The sequence below is a fragment of the Lepidochelys kempii genome, chromosome 1, assembly GCF_965140285.1.
Source record: "Lepidochelys kempii isolate rLepKem1 chromosome 1, rLepKem1.hap1, whole genome shotgun sequence".
NCBI lineage: Eukaryota > Metazoa > Chordata > Testudines > Cheloniidae > Lepidochelys > Lepidochelys kempii.
In genome coordinates, this window is record NC_136380.1 from 114,713,661 (window position 1) to 114,729,814 (window position 16,154).

Genomic DNA, 16,154 nt, shown 5'->3' on the forward strand with positions numbered 1-16,154 from the left:
TGCTGCAATAGTTTTATTTACCACTGCTCTAAAACTGGGGTTTGAATAAGAATGAAATTTACATTTTCTTAATTAGGTCCCATGAGAACAGCAGCTAGTCAGGCATTCTTTCAAGTAGGAGTCTTTTTAGCACTAATCAGTAGGCAGTGGGTTATTTTATTTGCTTTTAAGGCAACTTCAAACATTTTCTGCAGGAAAGGCCGTAAATCTAAAGCAGGGATCAGCAACCTTTGGCACGCAGCCCATCAGGGAAATCTGCTGGTGGGCTGGGCTGGTTTGTTTACCTGGAACGTCCGCAGGTTCGGCCAATTGCAGTTCCCACTGGCTACGGTTTGCCGTTCCAGGCCAATGGGGGTTGCGGGAAGCGGCGCGGGCCAAGGGATGTGCTGACCACCGCTTCCCGCAGCCCCCATTGGCTGGGAACAGTGAACCGCAGCTAGTGGGAGCTGCGATCGGCCAAACCTGTGGACGCTGCAGGTAGACAAACCGTCCCGGCCCGCCAACGGATTTCCCTGTTGAGCTGCGTGCCAAAGGTTGCCGATCCCTGATCTAAAGCATCAAGACAAATCCAGACAGGAAGCATGGCATGTCATACCTTCCGAAGAGATGTACAACTAGGGCAGCAGAGGTAGGAGAAAATGGACTGCAGATACACCCTCTTCCAAATTAAAATATTTGGGGTGGGGGAAATAGGATTATTGAAAAAATTTGCCCTGGAAAATGAAACTAAATCAAGTGATGAATTATGGAAATAAATTGTATAACTTCCCCCCACTCCCTGTGAATCAAAGCCTGACCATCGAACACAGCCAGAATCAATGGGCTATAGGTATGCAGGACAGCAATACTCTTCCAGCCCACTGACACTTTGTGGAGCAGCCATGCAACTTTTCTGTATCCACTGCTGCAGCTTCTGTGTTCCAATATCTGTGACCTCAACAAGCTGTCATGTGTCTACGCCTGGCATTAGGCCAGTGGACCTGCAAAACTGGATTTGCTGGCAATTTCTATGACCCTTTGTGCCCCAAAATATATATAAATAATAAGTATGTTTAAGGCAGCTATTACAAACAGAAAAAGAGGCAAAATTCAAAGAAATTATTAACTGCAAATTAGTCTGTCTGCTCTAATAAAGCCATAATAAATTATGACATTTGTGAATGTTAACTGAAGACACGTACTGATATTTAACTAAGTACAAAAATATGGCTATCGTTTAACCCTCTGTGAAATGGCAATTTTGAGGGAGAAACTGACTACTTTAAACAAAGTAACAAACCAGTGTTATATTGACAAAGGCAGATACTTTCACTGGGTCGCTAACCTTAACTGGTGAAAAGGAGGGAGTCTGGAAACAAACTGTCAAGAGAACTGTAATAATCGGAGCCAATTTAATTAGGCCCAGCTCTTGTAGTGTGTGGATAATTTTCTGGTCTTTTAATATGTCAGCAAGGAAGCTTTGCTTTCCTGAAGTTCTCCAGTACTTCCACATGGAGAAAGCCTTCCAGGACCAAACAGGTGATACTTAAAGGTGGGGAGGAGAAGTTCCCCTGATAATCATAAAAAAGTACAGTAGTGCCATGAATTCCAGAGGCCTGTTTAATATCTATGCTGCTGTATCATATAATAATTAGAGTTAGAGTGATGCTCTAATTTGGTAAATGTAGAGGCTATCATGACCTATTGACTAGCGATGTTCCTTTAGATAGTGAAGCAACAGAAGAATTTTTCTCCTCAAACAGCTGAATCCTGAAGCACTACATAGTGGAGAGGTCAAATTCCTGTGAATTCCCTGAAAAACAATGTATTGTCCACATACTATCCTAGAATAACATTCTCAAGAATCAGGACTGGGCTATTTGAAAAGCAGTAGGAACCACAGCACTCGTTTAATTTTTCATTGTACCCTTATTCATGGGCTCAACAATGGACTGGGCTGGAACTGGAGTGCACTAAAGGTTTCCTGGGAGGATACTGACTTGATCTGGTCAAAGAGTTGTCTTGTAAAAAGAATCTGATGCCCTCATTGTCAATTGACCAGTTCAGTTATAACTTGGGATCTGATCCTGCACCTCTGGAATTCAGTGGGAGTTTTGTCATTGACAGCAGGCAGAGCAGGATAAGACCTTTCTAGTTCATTACTTTAAAGGGCAAAAAGCCTGTTTGGAGAGTAGGAGCTTTCCTGATTATGGAACACTTTACGTCACTCAAAATTAGCGCTATCAACATGTTAAAAACACTCCTGCAGTAGCGTAGCTAGGAGTGGGAATCCAGGTGGGCCCCAAGATATGGTGGACACAGGGCAATCACATTAGCTGGAGTCATTGTCTGAGATACCACAGGCACTCAGGGAGCACGTGCAGAAACCTGCTGGCTCTCTTGTCCACAGAGGTCAGATCACACTAGCCCTGCCCCTCATAGGGGATTTATGTGATGATCAATGCACCTATCCAGGCAAACTGCATGCTCTTTGCGAGCACTGAGGCTTTGCAAGGGAAGGTACAGATATCCAGGACCTCTCATGGCAAGGCCTGTGAGATGCAGGCCCCATGGTGCCTGCTCCAGGGTGCTTCTGCTTTTTCAGCCCAAGCCAAAACAGCTTCATGGGTATCCCCACCCTGCCCCCAGCATGGATTCCTCCAGCACCCCGATTACCTGCACCCCAGGGCTGCCTGCTGTCAGCCTCGCCCCAGGCAGTGGATGCCACTCTGCTGCTGGCACTGCAGAGGCTTGGAGGTGGTAGCATTGCTCATATTCTGGCTCAGGTTCCCACAACAACAGCTGGGCTCGAGAGGCAGCACATCGCTTGGCTTCACAGGCCACAGACAGACCAGACTCAGCATAGCTGGCACAGGAACTTCCCAGGAAGGCGGCTGCAGTGCTCAACACATGGCAGTCCAACATATAGCAGAGGCGAGGCTGCTCCAGGGCACGTGCCCTGTGCCAGCCTCTGTCCTCGAGCCTCCTCCTGGCTTAAATGCTGTGGGCCAGCAGGAATGAGTGGGAGCCAGGTTTTATTCCACAGCTGCAGTGGCTTCTCCTGGGAGGAATCAGCAGCTGTGACAGCAGCCCTGGTGTAGGGTCACACAGGTTATGATTTGAGTAGGCCTCAATGCTAGATGGGTGGTCCGTGGACCACATAGGCCCACCTGTGGCTACACCCCTGCCACTCAGTCCTCTTATTTTCTGGCTAAAAATGCTTGAAGAGAGGAACACTGCTCTTTGCGCTACAGGAAATAGATTGTTCACTCAGTGAAGCATGGGTCTTCTTCTGTGGTAGGTCTGCTAAGCTGTTCAACAAGTCATTATTTAGCCTTTTTTTATATATATATATATCCACTAGGTACAACATATTTCTCATGTCGATTAAAAGGAAGTTGGAGAAAGACTAAACATCAGGTTTTCTTGACAGCTGAAACATTGTGCCATTAGCAGCATCTAAATGGATAATAGAAATTGGAGATGCAATATTGCTAGTGACTCCTGGAAATGTCCCAAATTGGGGCAAGTGGGAAAAAAACAACACAAAAAACACGGCAAAAGTAAAGACGAGGAAACAACTCAAAGTAGATGTGAAATTCCCTAAAAATAAACATCCAGTTGCTGTGGAGCCAAAGGCAGATCTTTATTTGCTGACAGCATCTCTCCTTTAGGGAGAGTGTTCTGCTGCATATTTATTTTCACGAGGCCTGCGTTGTACTACAGGGACAGGGAAGCTTCCGTTTTCAGAGCTTTCACCTAACAGAGATGTGTTGCTATAAAGTACCAAAATAACCCTAATATAAAACATTTTGTTTACTGAAATCCATTTTCTAAGAAGTGTATTATGAATAACTAATTGTGCTTGCTGGTCTCTCTCTCTCGCTTTCACATGCTCCTGATGAGCTTACGTCAGAGGACTGACTGCCCATACAGCAGCCACCCTTTTCACGGCAACAGGGCTAGAAGTTGACTTTTAAAGTTGGAATCTGAGGTTTAGGGAGGGACAAGTCAGAGGACCTTCAAATCTAGGCCCACACTGAGTTTGATCTGAGAGAAACATTACAGATGTTTGCTATTTCAGGCCAGGCTGCAGTAGAAAATAATACAATGATCCCCCTACAGACACTACCTGTAGTAGCCTGATGAAAAACCTGAAGCTCTCAGCTGGCAGAGAAACTAATTTACCTCTCAGACCTAGAAATCAGGGTTGAGGTCATCAGTGGAGCTGTGTCAGGAAACTTAGATTTCAATGGCACAACTACAATACCTCAGAATAAATCAATATGTTTTGTGGCAAGCTTTAATCTTTATATGTACAAACAAACCGATACACAATTAAGAAGCGGGGCAAGGGGAAGAAGTACTGTTAGCAGGCAATTCTATTCATAAATGTTTCACAGATAACGTCTAATGAAGTGATTCAGTGCAACTGTAATCAAACTAAATTCAACCAGGAAATGTCCTACTTAGTTATGAATCTGTAGTCAACAGTCACACTGGGTTTCTCCTGTCATGCATTGCATTAAAATGCACATCTCTGTTTAAGTGGGACAAGACACACAACATCTCAGGGCATCATCCCTAAGGTAGTGTTTAGTTACCAATTAAAACAAAAGTGTTATCTGTCACTGAGATATCTTAAGTCAGCAAGGAAAAGGGGGGAAAGTATGCTAAATATGCCTGGGCTAATGTATTAAAAGCATTTGTTTGCTTGTTAAAGTAAATGGTATCTTCAAACCCGAAAAAGGAAATTAACAGATTGTAGAAAGAAAAGAACTTAACATAATATTTTTATGATAATGGCAGATTGATGGTCACAGTTTAAATAGCCCAACTGGTGACCTATTTTCTCTATACATGAACATGATTCTGTGAAGAAGACACCACTGAAAGCAAGATGGTAAATGAAAACGGATCTATCAAAACTTTTTGTTTGAGAAATTAAATTAATTGTTCATTATTACCAGTGAAGCACCAACATAGGACTTCTCAAGCTGTTCTTCCCCAGAGTGCTTCACAGAGCAGCTGTGTGGGTAGGACATGTGTCACATCATGGCCAGCACTGATGAAGGGGGCCTGCAGATCCTGGAATAGGTCAGGTCCTGGCGTGTGGATATAACAGGCAACAAATGCCTGTCTACATTTTAGTATGCTGCTGGCAAGACAAGGTCTGAGGAAAGAGAAGTTGGGAGGCTAAAAAAAGAAAGGAACTTAGGAAAGTGGTTGGGGAAGAGACATTGGGAATAAAGAAACAGAAAGACTGTGGGAAAAAGAGATGGGGATTTGGGAAGCGCAATGGAACAGAAAAAAGGACAGAGGGAAGGAAACAACAAACAAGAAAGCCAAAAGAAATCCAAAAGGAGGGAGGGAGAGAGAGAGAGAAAAAATGGTATAGAGATGGAAGGGAAGAAAGAGTAATGAAACCATTGAATGAGAGTGCAAGAAAGGAAATGAATGATATGGAAGGAACAAGAGAAAAAGAAAGCAAATATATCTGTAAGGTTAAAAAAAACTATAGGGACCAAGGTATGGGCAGTCATGCATAATGGTTACAGTCAGGGACCTGAAACCAGAGTCAGGTGCCAAGCCAAAGGTCACAGCCAGAAACAGGAGTCAAGCCAGAAGCAAGGACTTGGAGCAAGACAGGAAACCAGGAACAGATGGGGGTCTGGGAGAAAGAGGGCAGGAATAGGCTGAAGGTAGACAGGGTCCATAGCAGCAGCCAGCCAGAGTTTCACGTACCTGATCCGACAGCTTCCTGTGCCTCTTTCTGGTGTAAGTAGTGCATTTCAGTCAATTGGTGGGGCTGGCCATCTCCCCCAATCAGGAGTTCATTGGTGGGGCCCTTTTTGAGCTAGAACTTTGCTAGCCCCATACTCTGGGAGGAGGGTCAAGCGAGCTTCTTTGGGAGTGGCCATGGTCTGAGGACTGAGGGGATTGATTTTGAGGCTTGTGTTCCCTCACAGAGACTGTTAGGGTTTTTAATTCATCTGGACTTTTTCTGAATTGATCAGGCATCAAATTTTAGGTCTTAAATTCTATCAGATAGTAAATATAAATCTGGATAATGTGACATGAAAATAGGTGGCCCACAATGAGAAGCAGGAATAATTAATCCCCGGTGCAATGTTACAGTCAGTTCTGGGGAGGCGAAAAGAGAAAGAAATGGGAAAGCCTCCTGGACAGGTCCTTTTTATGTAAACAAGCAAGAGACATTCCCACTAGAAGAAAGGGCCACTTGAACTTGGAACAGTAGCTATCCTAACTAGATACAATATTTCATTACTCCACAGAACTACAGGCCAAGAACTAATTCTTCACTTCCATCTGAAGTGCAGTGTTATTCAAATGAATGTGGCTCCTTTGTAAGCCAACTTTTTACCTTTGTAATTGATTTCCCAGATTTTATCCATTATGGCTTAAATAGCAAAGTAAGCTGACACACCCATTTTGACACTGAGAAGGTGGATGAGAGATGAGTCCTGTAGGCTTCTCAGGACTTGCCATTGTTATGCAGTCTATCGCCTGATAAGAATTACTTGAGCGAAGTTGACATCCTCTGGACATATTGCCTAACCCTAATATTCCTTTAATTTGAACCTTCTGAGTGTTTTTGCACAGCTGAGTCTTAAAACCCCATCCCCAGTATTTAAAGATATTCACATCACATCAACAACTTGGAAAAGGAATCCAAAGTCCATTTACCTGTTGTGTATGTAAATACAATCAGGACTAAATCTTTCCCCCCACCCTGGCTTTTGTGTTTGATGCTCTTACCATTCCAGGAAATGCAATTTTGTTATAACGAATACCAATCCATGTTCCCTTTGCACTTGTGTCATCACTCACATACCCTGCTGGATGTCTGACCTCTGCTGATGAGTTTGGCAAAATAATACACTGGTCCAGTAGTTTTAAATTGAGGACAGGTGTTAAGCAGAAGAAAACGTTTACCTTTACCTGGGATGACCAATTACGCTGCAGCTATCTTATTATTACATTAGCGTTATTTTTTACTTTCCTCCCCCGCCCAATTACATTATAACCTGTCCAAGGAAATAGTGAGCCTCAGTCTATTTTCACTCTGTTCACAATAAATTGTCATTGCTTTATGTATTTTTGCGTTGTGAACTTTAATAAAAATGAGCCGACATGCACTTCATTTGTCAAAACTGGAGAGGGGGCTGAACCATACTGTAGCCCACGAAAGCTTATGCTCTAATACATTTGTTAGTCTCTAAGGTGCCACAAGGACTCCTGTTCTTTTTGCGGACACAGACGAACACGGCTGCTACTCTGAAATCCACAGATCTGAACACCACTGAAAATACTCTGAACACACAATTCAGTGTAGGGAATGTCTGAATCTGGTTCTGAGCTTTATTGCACAAAACCTTCTATACTCAAGACCTGAGTTCAGGTTTCTGTGTTCCCCTTGCAATAGTTGCTGACATAACTAATACCTTAAAAAAAAAAAGACATGGGAGCTGCTGTCCTTCCATTTTGCTAGCTGTTCATGATATTATGTTGTGGCAGAAAGAGTAGCTGAAGTCTGGGGGAATTGTGTGTTTGTAATACTTGTCTATGCACTAAAGACTGGCTCCTACTCCCATTTACATCTGCAAGAGTGTGATGGGGTACGTATCCCACACAGGCATTGAAGGGGTTAACCATGCCCTGCCCCTGAAGGAGCAATGGAGGTGAGTTATCTGAGCAACCCAGAGCAGCTGTGGGAGGGAGGAATTGCAGGGAGCAACCAGTCCTGGCCCTGCAAGCTCAAATAAAAGGGAGCTGCAGGGCAGAGTAGGAGTAGTTGCTGCTGAGAGCTTAGGAAGGGAGGTCTGTATCCCTGGAGGCCTGAGAGAACTGTAAGCACCTTGAATAGAGCAGCTGGTGACAGGGACTGGAGCAACAGGGAGCTCCTCGTTGGCTGCTGGGCTGAGTGCCCTGAGGTAAGGGCAAAAAAGGTGCTGGAGCCGCAGAGAAGGGGCCCAGTGAAATATAGCAGAATTGACAGAAGTTAAAGAGATGCAGCAGGAGGCTGGTATTTACAGGGTCCCTTGGTTGGGACCCGGAGTAGTGGGCAGGCCTGGCTCCCCCACACTCACCACTGGGGAAGTGGCTGGGCAATAGGATGCTGTAGTTCTGGAAGCTGAGAGAGGGATGTAGGCAGAAGTGGGGATGGAGTGACAGTGTGCAAATGGGGGCGTTGGCCTCAAGCAAACCGTAGATGGGGGCATCGGCCTTGAGCTAATCCCCAGAGTGACTGGTCTGGTGGTGAGGGTTTTACCCTGTGACAAAGAGATTTGCCATTAGTGTGGATCAGAACAGGAGTGGAACCTTATTCTGTTTCAGCTCAGTCTTATGAGGCACTGGATACCCTCAACTCCATCTGACTTCAGTGTGTGTTGAGAACACTCAGCATTTCTGCATCCATTTCTGTCCTGCCTCTCTTGAGTCAATCCCACACATGCGCCTACTCCAACCCTCCCGCCCAAATAGTGCAAATCCTTGTGTGGCCTGGGGTGTGCCTGAGTTCTGGGAAGGAACACATTTCTAACGTTTCTTCTATTTAACCTGAATGAAGGGTGGCTACTATGCTTACCAGTTTCAATGAGGTTTAACCAAATCTTTAACAGTACAATAGATTCTTCATTCACTGCAGCCTGGTTCCTTCCTCTTTCCCCAGAGAAGCCCACAAGATAATCAGAGGAATAGTATGGGTAGAGCAATTTATCTTTTAAAGGGCAAAGTATAAGGACATTTTTCTAAAATGGGGGATGCCGAAGTTAGCCAACTACTATATTTGATTTGTTTATGTATAATTCAACCTTCCTATTTTCTGTTACTCACTAAAATAAGCACATTCCAAAGCATATGCTGTATTATAAGCTTGCAGTGTTGTTTTAGCCACGCTGGGCCCAGGGCATTAGAGACAAGGTGGGTGAGATCATATCTTTTACTGGACCAATTTTGTTGATGAGAGAGACAAGATATTACTTTACCGACCTTGCCAGCATTTTAAATATATCACATGGCCACTGAAAAATAACCAAGGCCCTGATCCTTAACACTGCTCCACTTGGTTAGACCCATATGCAAACCAGTGAAATCAAAGGGGGTTCCAAACATGCACAGGCATCTGGGGTTTCAATTCCTGACCCTACAAGTTATTCCTCAAACTAAATAGTCCATGCTCACATCCCTCTGACCTCCACGGACCACTAACATGAGTAAGAATTCTCCAACTGAGTTGGGGCTTGTAGGACCGGGCCCTTATGGAAAACTCAATCATCATGAACTTTGGATACTTTTAAACAATAGCTTCAGAGGGGTAGCTGTGTTAGTCTGGATCTGTAAAAGCGGCACAGAGTCCTGTGGCACCTGCTAGACTAACAGACGTATTGGAGCATGAGCTTTCGTGGGTGAATACCCACTTCGTCCGATGCATCCGATGAAGTGGTATTCACCCACGAAAGCTCATGCTCCAATACGTCTGTTAGTCTAGCAGGTGCCACAGGACTCTGTGCCGCTTTTAAACAATATTTCACTGGGGGGGAATAAAAAGTTTCACAATCACCAGAAATATTCCCACACTTGGCCCAGTCTTTGGTCTCTCATTTTTCTTTATAAGGCATAGTGTTCACTTCTCCCAAGACTACTCTCTTTAGAAATGTAACACATTTTCGAAAAAGGAAATAAGGTGACTAAAGGAACTTGTCTGTGGTGTTACAGTAAATGTTGCAGTTCTCTCTTGTTGGCACCATTTTATTTGCACTGTGGGAATACAACCAACCAACAGCTTCTGAAACATCAACCAATATGAGCCCATAAAAAAATCCATTTGTGAACATGGACTCAATCAGTGCTACTGTAGTCAAAAAGATGGTTTTTTGTCTTTCTTAGAGAGTATCAGACTGACATAAACACCAAAATTAGGTTTGCCAAAGAGAGAACCTACAAACAATTAAAATGTTTCTATTGGAATTTCAAGCAAATCTCAAGAAAACAGCTTCTTGCTTAGATGGAAACACTCCTAAGCAGTGTTTGTGGTGCAAACATGGCACCATCATGGTAGTGAGGAAGAAGGAACCTTTGTTTGCATCAGGCATTTTGTATAAGTAAGGCCAGTTGCTAATAATGGGATCCCTATCCATGACTGATTCATGAAAAATGTCTTTATTTTGTAAAATGGGACTTGGATGGATGGTTCCTGTGGTCCCTTATTACTCCCAGACAAATAATTGGTGCAACATGAGCTTAAATAGTGTAAGGTTTGGGACGCTTAGTTGCTCTGTTGTTTGTGTCTGACTTCAAATATAAGGTCCAACTCCATATGAACAAATGTGTTCACTTTACTTGAGAATGCTGGGTTGGGCTTAAAACAAGAACTGTGGTGTTGCACAGGCCACCGTGATTGGTGCATAAACCCCAGACTGGCAGTGACAGAATTAAGGGGGGATGGAAAGTCCCAATCAGTGTATTATGGCTCCTGGAGGGGAGACCAGTACTTAAGGTTATGTTTCCACTGCAGCAGAGAGCATGCCTCCCTGCCTGGATAGACAGACTCGTACTAGCTCATTAAAAATATCAGTGTGGACACTGCACAGGCAGCAGCATGGGCTAGCCACCCAAGTACAAGCCCAGAGTCCATGCCATGATCTATGCTGCAATGTCCATGGTGTTATTTTTAGCTCAAATGGAGCTTCCATGTGTCTGTCTACCAGGACTGGGAGGCACACTTCCAGCTGCAGTGTGGACATACCGTAAGGGACTGACTCAGCTGAGGAGAACTAGACTGGGTGGCTCATATAAGGTAAGGACTGCAGGGCCAATAGGGGAGGACTGAGAGGGAAGAGCTGGAGTAAGGAGCTTATACCTGGGGAGTGGTGTTGAGGGGAAAGGGCAACAGGGAGGAGGTTCCCAACAGCTGCTAGAGAGGCCAGGAACTGCCAGGAGGAGGCTCCTCAGCAACAGATCAGCAAGAAGATGCACAAAGAGTCAGACTTAGAGAGAGCGTGACTACAGGAAGATGGAGTCCTGGGAAAAGCACCTGTGGACAGGCAGTGGTAAGAACTGGAAGCAGCCCAGGGAAGTAGCAAGGGCTTATAAAGAACAGGTGCTAGCTGCTTAAACACAGGATCCTTAGGCTGGGACCCAGAGAAGACGGTGAGGCTGGGTTTCCCTGCCATCCGCAGAAATGGGGATAGGAAATCCTCTCTGAGAAAGAGGGAGCAAGGGCAACACAGCTGAGGCTGGGCTGGTGACCCAATACAGGGTCACAGGACTTTTAGCCTCTGAGACTCTTTACCACCCCAGAAGGGGTGAGATTACGAATGACCTGGCCAGAGACTAGAGTTATGAGAAGAGACGGACTGCCACAGCACCAAACAGTTGTCTGGTGGGGGAAACTGAGGTAGAATCACTGTAACTCTAAGCCTGTTTGCGAGGACACATGCTGGCCAGTGCATTCACTCTGTTACACCCCCCACATTCTACCACAGAATTCCTATGTGAGTTGTCAAGAGCTTTTGGCTAGCCTGCCATGGGGAAAATGTTCTTTAGTATCTCAGTTCCCTCTCTGAGAGAATTTTGGGGTGACACTGAGCAATGGGGGACATTTTCTTTCTTGTAGGTTAGCCTAGTGTGTAGCCCAACACATGTGCTTGTGCATCCAAGAATTCAGTGTGTGCTGGTCTAAACAAAGTTCATAGTTATGGTGCACAATTATAAACGCTTCCTAAAAGTTGGGCGGTCCAGAGTCAACTAGCATAATGGGGAAATCAATGTATTCAACTATTACTTTATTGAAATAAGCCAAGCAAAATACAAACTTAATCACAGAGTCCAAAAGGAACTTGATTCAATCTATTTTCTGCTCACCCTCCTTTGGGGTTTTCTTTGTTTTTTTTTTGTTTTGTTTTTGTTTTCAATTTAGTATAGCACAATCAATGAACAACCAGCATAAAAGTAAAAATCATCTTGCAGCTACTGGCTTTCGCTTGCAACCTTTCCCCCATCTATATATTATCTATTCAGACTGTAAGCTAAGTGTCCACCGTATTGTGGGCACAATATAAACAATAATTGGTTGTTAGTAACTGTTGTATGCAGACTTCTCTGTAATGCAGCAGCCTACCAGACATGTAGTCACAGTGCCCGGGGTTTGCAACAGCTTCCCCAGGAGTAGTTTTTTCCCACCATTGTGAGGCAACTTCCCCAGACCTAAGACTTTACACATATTATGTATATTTAGCCACATCCTGGCTCCCCTAAGAAGGAGTTACATCTGGACTCCCTGGGTCCTGCAGTGAGTCTTAGGAACCAAGCACTGATCCTGTAATGTGTTGCGCCTGAACATACACTTGTGTTTGCCCTGAGCCCCACTAAAATCAGTTGGGGTCTACAATCAGAGCATCTTCCTGCTTGCATCTCATTGCAGGATTGGGATTGAAATATTCAGTAATGACTGTCGCATGATAATCGCTTGCTTTTTAGAGAACGAGTTCTTAACAATGTGGTGGAATTACTCTTACGCTATTTTACTCAATGGAGCTCAATTATATTTCAAGTTCAACCCATCACAGATTGAAAAGCAAAAACATAATTCAGTCAAAATGTGTTGCATATACTTTGCTGGCAGTGATGTTGTATCATGCGCCAGTTTCCCCGTTGCTTTGCATGTTGTATAGTCACTGATGCCAGGGCAAATTGGGTAAAAATTGTTAAACTCAACAAAGACACTGGTGTCAATGGCTACACAAAGTGCCAGGCAACAGAGAACCTGGCTGTATCCATTTTATGCATTGGTGAACATAACAATAAAACTGAAATTGATTTTTTTATGTCTTAAGAGAACATTTTGTTTTTTATATAATCAACACTATGCCAAAGACACCTTTATAACCAGTCACAAGGCTTGACTCTGTACAGCCTCACTCATGTGAGTAATTCTTACGCAAATCCATGGTCCATCAAAATCAGTAGGACAACTCATTTGAGTAAGAGTTTGCAGGATCAGGCCTTTGGTAGTCATTGTAGTTTCCTTTGGAATTAAAATAAGTATTCATTCATTCAGCGTTACTCTCTGTACTGCTAATGAGATTGCTATTGGTTTGATGTGCTGCTTGATGCTTGAATAACAACTGTATAGCAGTTAAGTGCATCTAAAACTATTGTCTTATATACCTAAAGAAGCAATAATTAGTAGTATTTACATTTTACCTTCTGTGCTCACTTTCTTAAGCACTCTCTCTACTTTCTTATGAGTCATGTCTGACTATTCTACCAGGCAATAAATAATGAGGGGAAATACAGTGACTATCAAGCAATCTGTATTGTGAAAATTCCTCTTGTAATTGCAGTCAGATTTACTGGATGCAAGATGAGGCCATCCTGTTGCTCTGGGTTTTGATCTCTTTGAACATTGACGATTAGAAGCAGACATGTCAGATCATCTGATAAATCCCACTTGACCTCATCTGAGTTAGTATTTTGACCCACTGTTATCTGCGTCACAAACGAGGAACTCTTCATCTCTGTGACATCCCCTCCTCAATTCCCCCCACCGCCACATACCCCCACTCCAGGATAAAGATGATGAATTATAAGAGGATTTTAGAATCACTGTTGATACCCGACCATGTGCTACATAGGGCTTGTCCCCATTCACTATGAGCCAAATGCAGGCTGCATCTGAAAACTCATTGCAGTAAGGATTCAGAGTAACAACCGTGTTAGTCTGTATTCGCAAAAAGAAAAGGAGTACTTGTGGCACCTTAGAGACTAACCAATTTATTAGAGCATAAGCTTTCGTGAGCTACAGCTCACTTCCTCAGATGCATATCGTGGAAACTGCAGCAGACTTTATATATACACAGAGAATATGAAACAATACCTATTCCCACCCCACTGTCCTGCTGGTAATAGCTTATCTAAAGTGATCATCAGGTGGGCCATTTCCAGCACAAATCCAGGTTTTCTCACCCTCCACCCCCCCCACACAAATTCACTCTCCTGCTGGTGATAGCCCATCCAAAGTGACAACTCTTTACACAATGTGCATGACGATCAAGTTGGGCTATTTGCTGCACAAATCCAGGTTTTCTCACATCCCCCCCACCCCCATACACACACAAACTCACTCTCCTGCTGGTAATAGCTCATCCAAACTGACCACTCTTCAAGTTAAAATCCAAGTTAAACCAGAACATCTGGGGGGGGGGGGTAGGAAAAAATAAGAGGAAACAGGCTACCTTGCATAATGACTTAGCCACTCCAAGTCTCTATTTAAGCCTAAATTAATAGTATCCAATTTGCAAATGAATTCCAATTCAGCAGTTTCTCGCTGGAGTCTGGATTTGAAGTTTTTTTGTTTTAAGATAGCGACCTTCATGTCTGTGATTGCGTGACCAGAAAGATTGAAGTGTTCTCCGACTGGTTTATGAATGTTATAATTCTTGACATCTGATTTGTGTCCATTTATTCTTTTACGTAGAGACTGTCCAGTTTGACCAATGTACATGGCAGAGGGGCATTGCTGGCACATGATGGCATATATCACATTGGTGGATGTGCAGGTGAACGAGCCTCTGATAGTGTGGCTGATGTTATTAGGCCCTGTGATGGTGTCCCCTAAATAGATATGTGGGCACAATTGGCAACGGGCTTTGTTGCAAGGATAAGTTCCTGGGTTAGTGGTTCTGTTGTGTGGTATGTGGTTGTTGGTGAGTATTTGCTTCAGGTTGCGGGGCTGTCTGTAGGCAAGGACTGGCCTGTCTCCCAAGATTTGTGAGAGTGTTGGGTCATCCTTTAGGATAGGTTGTAGATCCTTAATAATGCATTGGAGGGGTTTTAGTTGGGGGCTGAAGGTGACGGCTAGTGGCGTTCTGTTATTTTCTTTGTTAGGCCTGTCCTGTAGTAGGTAACTTCTGGGAACTCTTCTGGCTCTATCAATCTGTTTCTTTACTTCTGCAGGTGGGTATTGTAGTTGTAAGAAAGCTTGACAGAGATCTTGTAGGTGTTTGCCTCTGTCTGAGGGGTTGGAGCAAATGCGGTTGTATCGCAGAGCTTGGCTGTAGACGATGGATCGTGTGGTGTGGTCAGGGTGAAAGCTGGAGGCATGCAGGTAGGAATAGCGGTCAGTAGGTTTCCGGTATAGGGTGGTGTTTATGTGACCATTGTTTATTAGCACTGTAGTGTCCAGGAAGTGGATCTCTTGTGTGGACTGGACCAGGCTGAGGTTGGTGGTGGGATGGAAATTGTTGAAATCATGGTGGAATTCCTCAAGGGCTTCTTTTCCATGGGTCCAGATGATGAAGATGTCATCAATATAGCGCAAGTAGAGTAGGGGCTTTAGGGGACGAGAGCTGAGGAAGCGTTGTTCTAAATATTGTTTCATATTCTCTGTGTATATATAAAGCCTGCTGCAGTTTCCACGATATGCATCTGAGGAAGTGAGCTGTAGCTCACGAAAGCTTATGCTCTAATAAATTGGTTAGTCTCTAAGGTGCCACAAGTACTCCTTTTCTTTTTGCAGTAAGGATAGTGGCCCATCTCTTGTGGAAACTCACAGCCAGCTAGGAGACATCCTGCCATGGCAAGGCAAATTGTCTCTGTGTCCCAGGGATGAACTGGCAGAGGACACAGGGGTACACAGGGTTGTACAGGGATATCCTGGGTCAGATAGCTGCATAATAGTTCATTGAAGTGTGGCATGTGAAGTCTCTACTGAGAGCCAGTAGCCCACGGGCCATAGGTGCTGGAACTATGGGTGCTGGGGGTGCTAGCTTGAAGTGGTTTCCAGTTTATTTCAATGGCTCTCAGCAACCCCACTATAAAAATTATTCCAGCACCACGGCCACCATAATCATTTTGAAATGTATGTGCAGGTGATATGTAAGGAGTTATGTATCAGTACTGAAAGTTATGCTCTGAAGGTCTTAGAGTTAAGGCAGTGGCATACCTTGGAAATGTTGCGTTCACACAAGAGGTAACTGATAGCTATGTCCCTGTCTAGCCATTTGTGTACTGTATGCCTCATACTATATGCCTCTTTGATATAGAGCCAGCTGTGAATTGAGAGACCATGAAATCTACAAGAGAGGAAATCTAGGGGATGAAACAAACAGCAGGGGGTGTCCTGTTTTTGAATAAAGACAAAGGATTGTTCT